The sequence below is a fragment of the Sprattus sprattus genome (assembly GCF_963457725.1).
Source record: "Sprattus sprattus genome assembly, chromosome: 12".
Taxonomy (NCBI): domain Eukaryota; kingdom Metazoa; phylum Chordata; class Actinopteri; order Clupeiformes; family Clupeidae; genus Sprattus; species Sprattus sprattus.
In genome coordinates this window covers 10461411-10471410 of record NC_137910.1, presented here as the reverse complement: position 1 = coordinate 10471410, position 10000 = coordinate 10461411, and positions in this window count along the sequence as shown.

Genomic DNA, 10000 nt, shown 5'->3' with positions numbered 1-10000 from the left:
GTCGTCATGTGAACTACTTTGACCTTCATACAAAAGTGTCCTTTTCTCTGTTCTACTGTGGCCCAGACATAGGTTGCTGGGAGACACGGTTACGGAGGAATAATTGCATTGCATCTTCCCTGAGCCTACAACCCACTCAACAAGACAAATAGCTTCATGCTTTTAATTTAAACATGAAAATAGGACCATTGGGTTTGTCAACAGACAACCCTCCAAAAGCATGTTCATGTGGGAGCTCTCTGAGCAGCACTCCATGGCGTGCGGAGCGGCTCCTCCTCAGAAGAGTGGCCAGGGGCTTGTGCTTATGCTTGTGCGTGTCCCGCCACTGTCTCTCCAAAGATTTGGCTCTGCCGTGTCAACCCGTATTTTGTCACATTCTGTTTTTCTATGCTGTGTGGTATGCTGTGTTTTAATTTGTGACGGCCTGCAATGTCATAAAATGTGATATCCAGTTGTATTGTTCTCCGTGTCCTGTATAGCACCGCACTGAATTAGAATAGTATTAAGGCCAAATGCTTATACAACGGCGGAAAAATTGGGATACACAAGAGTAAATAAACAATTGAGCTAAGAGACAAGAGTAATTTGGATGTATGACAGTATGAGAGCACATCAATACAAATGAATTAGTCTTTTTAATGTGTAAATGTTCTGTAACACACTTTAAATTCACGTTCTGTAACACACTTTAAATGCACGTTCTGTAAAACACTTTAAATGCACGTTCTGTAACACACTTTAAATGCAAGTGGTCCATGCTGAATAGGCGTGTGGATGTATGATGGAACTCATAATGTCCTCAAGTGTGCACAGGACTCCGAATTAGATGCTCTAAGAAGCAATACCATCTAAGCAAACACTGGCAGATTTGAGGTTTACTTTGTCCCCGAGCCAAATCAAAAACTTTATTGCTTTGGTGTATAGACATCGATGTGTGCTACACACAAACCCAGACTCACACACAAACAGACTTACACAAGCACACACACAAAAAGACACAAACACAGACACACACATGTATGTATATATGCAACATGCAAACATATGCAAACGCACACACATACACACATACACACACACACATCACAGACATATGCTCTGTGTGGAAAGCACGATTTAAAACAACTCACCTGTCTTGCCAAACAATTTGATATAATTATTGAATAATTTAAAATGTTGTATGGTGCACACACACACACACACACACACTCACACTCACACTCACACTCTCACTCTCACTCTCACTCTCACTCTCACTCTCACTCTCACACTCACACTCACACTCACACTCACACTCACACTCATACTCACACACACACACACACACACACACACACAGAAAGAGAGAGTCTGTATGTCTCTCCATGAGGTGCTGATGATAAACATATGGTAAGCCAGGGGATTTGACGGTCTCACACAAGCAAACATGGGCATTATTGCGAAATGCCAGTGATTCTACTGGAACCAGGAGACCATTTAAAATACAAGAAAACAACTAACTGTAAACGAAGCTTTGGCACAGAGACACAGCTACAGCCATGCCATGTCCTCTGCTCCAAACACACAGAAAGACACAGAAACACACACACACGCACGCACGCACACACGCACCAGGCACGCACGCACGCACGCACGCACGCACGCACGCACGCACACACAAACACACAAACACACACACACAGAAACCAACACACACACACAGCCTTGCCATTTGCTCTGCGCCAAACACACAGAAACACACACACACACACACACACACACACTCAAACACAAACACACACACACACACACACACACACACACACACACACACACACACTAAGTTAGTGTGGAGACTGGAGGCACTTCTGTTTTTTTAGAGAGTATATTCATTAGTGACAGAGGAAAGACAACAGATAGTGAGGTGTGTAAGATTTATTCTCTATTTAGACTGACTATCCCTAATCACAAAAGGTGGTCTCGGTGGTTGTAGAATGGAGTCTCAATCAAGGAGCTTGAAGTGGTTTGGATCAGAGCCAAAGATATTTATTGTAGCAGACAAGAAATATCACTAAGTACTTTTCTGAGTCTAAGCATCTAAAGTACCGGTGGAGCAGAGTTCTTTCAGGGCACACGCAGCCTGCGTGGATCCGTCCTGGAGAGGAGATGGTGTCGTCTCTCGTGATTCTTGCTCTGATCGACCTGAGTCTAGCGCGCAGCCCAATTTAACCAGTATAATTACGTAAGCCAAATAGAATGTATAACATCTCTACCAAAGGATTACACACACACACATATGAACACGTAAACAGTCTCATGAGCTCATCGATGCCCTTGCCCTTGGGCCTGATAGAATGGGCGCCTTTGAGGAATGCCACACAGCACACACACAGAGGGGCCTAAGCAGACATCTTATAGACACTGGAGCTGTTTCTCATAGAGAACCATATGATGTGGTACACTTATGGTAACCTATTAACCTTACAGGAATTCGGGGCCAAACTTACACTTTAAGATCTGTACATGAGAAATACACCAGAATCTAACATTCCTCCCTCTTGATCATTCTTAAACATAGTTTAAAACATGAACAACAACAGTGTATTTCTGGAAAACCTTAACAATAAACATCTTTCATGGCTCTGACATTTTATATGATTATATGGAAAGAAAAACAAAACAGGGAAGGAGGGTGAGGAATTGGAAAAAAGGACAGGAAATAATAAAGCAAGCATACTTGTCAGACACTGGGAAATCCAGAATAGGTTCTGGGGTCACTCGGGGGAAACCCTACTGAAAGTGGGGGGAGATGGGAAGGGAAGGTAAAGTAAAAGAGAAGCGTAATCTAAACAATTTTGGGGAGATGGGTTGGGGGACGGGGGATTCCATTCTCAGGTATGGCCTTTAGAGCGGCCACCTTGGGAAAAGGGGGCATCTATGGAGGATGTACCATAGGCAGCGATGTACTCAGGGAATGTGAAGGGGACAGCAATGTAAGGTGGTACCTGTGAGGAGGTTTGCATTAACCCACAAACCCAACAAGCTTGCGCTCCTTTAGCTTTGGCTAAACCGTGCGCAGCCAGCAAGAAGGTGTTATCTCTGTGGACCTCATAATGGCTGTCAATGTCACAATTTCCTTTTATACACAAATAACATATCAACAGGGCATACAACACATGGCATTTCATTCGTTTCAAGAGTCTTCTCCTGGGACGGCTGATGAAGAGGATAACAGTTCGTGGTCTGGAAAGTTCAAAAGATGGCAACACAGTTCAGATGGTGCAGATAGCCACGCTATCTCAGGATCTCGGTCGTGATGACGATCTCCAGGTTTCCAGCCACGGGGTACATAGGATTTAAAGAACAAGAGCAGTATCAGTTGGGGGGAAGGCAATTGCAAGCCTTCAAGCAATTTGTTAATCTAACACAGTTATGGCATGCTTTAATGCTTAGCAGCTAAACATTCATCTTGATTACAGTAAACACATTTATAGCAATAAGCAAGTGTGATTCTAATCTAGGAAGTTGTACCACCAAAAACCTATACCAACATCTCACCTGGACTGGTTCGAGAGGACAGAGGAGAAACCTACACTTTCATTTCCTAACTTCCTTGTGCAACTAAGCCCTCCGTTAAAATAAAAAATCCATCCAAGAAATGAAAGTCTTCCCGCACTCTTACCTCCCTCTTCTCACCTACTCTGTAACACAGACGTGAAATTTTGCCAGTCCAGTGAATGTCAATCTCAGTCAGTTGGTGCATCAACTAATTTACAATGGCTTGCATGTATCCATTTTGTCTTGTTAGCTACCCTAATGGCAGATGGAGTATCTAACAGTATCTGAAACGGCCCTTCGTATTTGGCTTCTAGTGGAACTCTTTGTTGTTTGTGAATCATGACCCACTGTCCAGGCACCAGAGAGTGTCCTCCCTCTGGCGGCTCAACCCAAGCCTCTTTGACTTGGTTGGATGTCAGCTGGAGGGTCTCTGAGAGCTTGATGCAGTAGTTCATCAATGCGTCTGAGGTGAGGGCCACATCTGCTGTGCGCAGGTCAACTGAGCCTGGGAAGCTGAAGAACCAGCCAAACACCACCTCGTAAGGGGACAGGCCCACATCTTTGTTGTGCGTAGCTCTCATGCTACTCAGCGTAATGGGGAGCGCGTCCACCCAAGGTGTTCCTTCTTGATGCATCTTTGCCAGTCTTTCCTTCCGCCATTCTTCGTTTCCAGATTCCTTTTTCAATCGTAGGCATTTTGCGTAGTCGTTTTCCGTTCCGAGGTCAGTTTCCATTTCAACATTTCCTTTTCTCCTCCCCTCTTTTTGTCTTGCTGCTCTTCTGGATGCGTCATCAGCTAGCGCGTTACCACGGGCTTCTGGGGTGTCCAAGTTTGTGTGAGCTTTCACCTTGACCACCGACAGTTCTTTGGGAAGTAGCATTGCGTTCAAGAGATCTGCTACCGCGTTAACGGCGTCAATCACTGTGAAGATCTTGAGGAACTGGTCACCAGAGGCCACAACAGGACTCAGGTGGGCGAGGCCTTGATTGGCCAGACGGTCGTCCACCGTCAGTCTCCAGGATCCATTTGGTTTCTTCACAGGCCACACCTGGGCGTTGGAGGCAGATTGAGTCTTGTAGATGATTCCTTGGTCACACAAATCTTTGATGATTGGCTTCAGTTTGTCGACAGCAGCTCGGTTGAGCGGGTATTGTTTCACACTTGGAGGAACTTTTCCAGTCGACATCATAGGTTCCCTTTTCAGCAGACCGCAGTCAGTTTTTCCCTTGGCCCTCATGGGGTGGTCTTGTTGCAGATACAAGGCCTTCAGAGGTGTCTCTTTGGATGAGGGCAGTGGTTGGTGATTGGCCTGTGGCTGAAGCAGAGGAGGGGCTGATTGGGGTTGGGGTGACAAGCAGCCCTGTTGAGGTGTGAATGGCAGTGGAGGCAGGTGGGGACCCATCTTCATAGGTGACTGCATCGGGTGCATTGCTTGGTAGGGCCCGTGGATTGCTCCTGCATAGCTGTCATCTGTTTCAAACATGCTTGCGTGGGGCGGCACCGTAAGGTCCATCAGCACCCCGTGTGAGCACCATGTCGCTCTCGTTGCGTCGAAGTACCATTCCAATCCCTGGCCACCAGATGGCGCTGTCCCTATTTCGTAATCGGGAGGGGCTGGGAGATCTGGGTACTGCCTTGTGGGTTGACCCCTCCCTGTTGGTCCCTCCCCCCTGAAGGACCCTGCCCCGCAGCTTCTCGAACCTGCATTGCCTGCTTGGTGTTTAAGCCAGAAGCACATCTTTTTTGTAGCTCCACTAATTCTCCCTGTAACCGCCTTATACACCTTTTTAAGTTTGCGTTTTGGCCAAAAATCATGACTGGTGTCAGAGAATTTATCCTTCTTTTCAGCCCATGCTACGAGTGATTCATTAATCCGATAGCCATCCATATCACTCAAGATGTCTTCAAACAAAAAATCCCCTTTTCCAATCATTGTTAAGGTTTCAGTGCTTTTATCCACTTCCGTGGGTTCAGCAGCCGTTACCATTTTCAAAGTGTTCTTATAGCCACACCCTACAAATCAAATTCAATTCAACTTTCTTTTCGCTGTAATTTTAACCACAATGTGTTTTCTCTGCGTCTTACACACTATAAACAATCCAAATTACCCTTCCAACTTTATTAGCTGTAATTTTAACCAAAATGTGTCTTAGCAACACACTACAAATTAAATCAAATTAAACTTTCCAAATTCAGTAGCTGTAATTTTAACCTCAATGTGCGTTTCTCTGTGTCTCACACACTGCAAAAATCCACAGCCTTATCTATGGGCCTTGAGCCCGCACCCACACACACGCACACACACCCCTCCCTCTCTCTCTCCTTCTCTCCTCTTAGGAGCAAAAACAGAGGGTTGTGTGCCTGTGAGGAATTCTTTCAATTCTATGACCACCGTGGTCACCCTTAACTTCACCAGCCCCCACCCTTCGTCCTCCTTCCTGGTCTTGGAAGAGGACAGAGTAGCGCAGCTGTGAAAAACAATGTGTCTTTAACCCCCTAGGTAGAGTTATTCTTTGACACCGCGTGCAGATTCTCCCAATCCACACCTCGACTATATGTATCTTATCCAAGCCTCCCGAAGACAAAAATCACCCACGGTTTCAAATCTTAGAACCAGCTAAAAATAGAAACAGCCTTCACACAACCCCGTCGAATTAAGTGTAGGACACGTGAGCAAATTGTAATCTAAACACAAGAACATATCATATATCGGTTTTCGAAGTAAAACTCCGAGCCTGACGCGTCCAACCCCTCTACAGAATACGGCGAGACTGATAGAGTTAGTGTATACACAACCAAATAGCTATATCAAACAAACATTTATAACAAACATTCATAACAAACACGCATATATCAGCGACCCCAGTACTTGAATCACTGATACAGGTTAACTTCAAAAATAACAAGTCATTGATGGTACAACATTCCCACTCTTTTTTGTTTTAACTGGATAGCAGTCTAAAAAAGAAAAGGCCAAACAGACTGAATTTAAACTAGTTCTTTAACTTAGTAATGGAGCAAAGTGAGGGCAGTGAACGTCACCTTGTTCCCAGGGGCCACGCCTTGGCAGTCAGCAGTCGGGCAGGGCAGAGTCCTCCGTGATCTCGGTGTTGGAGCGATCTTTCCGTCCGTCTGGCTGGGCCTTCTCAGGAATGCTGTCCTCGGGTCAGGCAGGTGAAGTTCTCAGGTCACGTTGCGTCCAGTTATAAGCACGGTTTCGGCACCACTGTAAGATTCTTTTCAGTATTTAGACTGACTATCCCTAATCACAAAAGGTGGTCTCGGTGGTTGTAGAATGGAGTCTCAATCAAGGAGCTTGAAGTGGTTTGGATCAGAGCCAAAGATATTTATTGTAGCAGACAAGAAATATCACTAAGTACTTTTCTGAGTCTAAGCATCTAAAGTACCGGTGGAGCAGAGTTCTTTCAGGGCACACGCAGCCTGCGTGGATCCGTCCTGGAGAGGAGATGGTGTCGTCTCTCGTGATTCTTGCTCTGATCGACCTGAGTCTAGCGCGCAGCCCAATTTAACCAGTATAATTACGTAAGCCAAATAGAATGTATAACATCTCTACCAAAGGATTACACACACACACATATGAACACGTAAACAGTCTCATGAGCTCATCGATGCCCTTGCCCTTGGGCCTGATAGAATGGGCGCCTTTGAGGAATGCCACACAGCACACACACAGAGGGGCCTAAGCAGACATCTTATAGACACTGGAGCTGTTTCTCATAGAGAACCATATGATGTGGTACACTTATGGTAACCTATTAACCTTACAGGAATTCGGGGCCAAACTTACACTTTAAGATCTGTACATGAGAAATACACCAGAATCTAACAGGTGAAACCAGTGCTTCTTTGCTCAAAGCCAAAAAAGCATTTTTGACATGGACTGCACATTTAGCACCAAATAAAGTTCCTTTGGCGAAGGTTTGAGTTTCTGAGAGAACTGCTTTTTCCATTCTAAAACTGTCACATGTGCTTTATCTTTCGTTTTACTGTGAGGAAAAAGAACAGAAGACCGAAACAGAGCATGTTTTCATACAGATCAATGCCTAAGAAATGCATGACTGTCTAATCAATGTTCCCATGTAATATCAGCAGACTAGCCAATAGGCTCCGATATATAAGTATTTGTTTGATAACTTGTAATAATAGTAGCAAAATCTCTGGTTGCAACAGAATTCATCACCCCTTAAAACATGATCCAGCCTGAGTCTGGCCAAAACTCAGACACCCACATGCGTAAAGCAACCCGTTGACCCCAAAAAGCAATTGAGATGACAAAATGGCCACTTTTTCAGCAGGTCAAATAGTGCAACACTTGTAGAACAGACATCACGTCATCCAAGAGACTGCAGATGTCCCAGTTATAACCTCACAAAGTCATTGGTCTGTGTATGCAGAATACAAAACTTACCGTCTGAAGTGACCAAACACACACTCAGGCAAAGCAGCACACTGTGTAATCACTTTGATTGATTGATTGGATGGCCCAGCAGCTGGTGAAGACATGAGCAGGTTTGTAGTAACTGGTTGCAGGAGGTACTGAAAAGCCACTAAGCCACTCTCTCCTGTCACTTTCAAGCTTTGGCTTTGACTGGATGGTGAAAGAAAATGCCACTGCCGTTGGTGGGAGCAGTAACTATGATCTCACTGCCTGTTAGGGGTGGAAAAAACATTGATTCTTCGATTTCTCTTCATTTTCTTGAGAGCAATTCTGTCTTGATTCAGAAAAGTTCATAATCGATTTTTTTATTAAAAAAAATAATACGTACATACGGTATATATATATATATATTTACACATCCATTTTATGTTGAAATGCAAGCTGCATCGATTATTGCATTGTTCATAGAAAGTTATAATTGTTGCAAGGAAAAGCTTTTTCTCTAATAAACTAATAGAGAAGGTAATTCATCTGTTGATTTTCTTTAATTATCAAACACAAAGTAGTGATTTGAGACTGAGTAGCAAACTCAAATGTTTAAAAATCGAGACGCATTGATAATCGTTTTATCTGTTTAGAATTGATAATCGATAATTAGTTTAGAATCGATTATCGGTTTAGAATCGAATCATTGACCTCTGAATTGGAATCTAATGAGGTGCCAAGAGATTCCCACCCCTACTGCCTGTGCTTGTTTCCTGGCCAGTAAAACGCTGTTATCAAAACAACCATCACTATTGTCGGCCCATGATCATCTCCAGATAGAAGCCCCGCATAGTAGCTTCTGGATCTGGTCACGGAGTCTACCCATCAACTCAACTCAACTCAACTCAACTCAACTCAAATAACAGGAAACGACCCGAGTTCATTGTTGTGCTGTGTTGCTTAGCATTTAGAAAACAACCCTTGAGGGGCTGTGCAGAAATAAAGTTCAGAATGCCATTGCCAGTAAATGAGGGTCAGTTGGTCACACTGCTTCCTTCGTAGCGTGTGGTGATGTAATAGTGCCACAGCTGTCCATGTGAAAGAGGGGAGCGGCCATGTACTCCATCTAATTAGGTGAGCTCTCTTGCAATCTAAGGCACAAAACCAACTCACTGAAGGTCACTATGTCAATACATCCAGAGCAACCCAGAGGTTTGAGCAATTTGGGAAGAAAGAAAGATGGTGTTTTACCTACAAAGGTGATGATGATCCACAGGGACATGCACAGGAGTGGGCTAAGGTTGCTCGGGTGCCCTCCTCGACTGAAGATGCCCCTCTTAAGGAAATATATATATTTGCGATCAGGGGACGGGGGCGTGGCAGCGGCGGTCAGTGAGAGTTTAAAATTATATTGGTAAAATTTGCGATCAGATGACGGGGGCATGGCAGCGCCTGTTAGTGAGAGTTTAAAATTATATTGGCAACATTTGCGATCAGGGGGCGGGGGCGTGGCAGCAACGGTTAGAGAGAGTTTGAAATGATATTGGCAAAATTTGCGATCAGATGACGGGGGTGACAAATTAATGTGTTGCCCCTTTTTTCCAGGGCAGAGCAACTGCCCTTCAAATTCCTGTGCACGTCCCTGATGATCAGAGTTATTATCGAGTAGAAGCCTGTGCTGCGAAGGGTCAATGAGTACAAACGACTGGTTTTTAATGTCGAATCGACAAAAGAGCAACAGATTGAAAAGGGGGTTTTCCGCCAAAGAAGAAAACTTAATGAGTAGGCTACGCAATTGAGACAAAAAAGGTTTTAAATGAGTACACGCAATTACATAATGACGACAGTGTCACATAACATAAACAACCCTAATAAGCCACGGAAGCATGGGTTTGACATACACACACACATGCCAGTGTGAATCCAAGGATTTTACCTCACACGCATGCAAGTGTCAATCCAGGCAATTGGAACCAGTCCACAGGAGCTCCAGAGGTACTGTTGTTGTTTGTTGTTTACTATCTCTACATTCCGTTTTAGAGTCCAGACTCAAATCTAAAGGCTGACCACTCATTTGT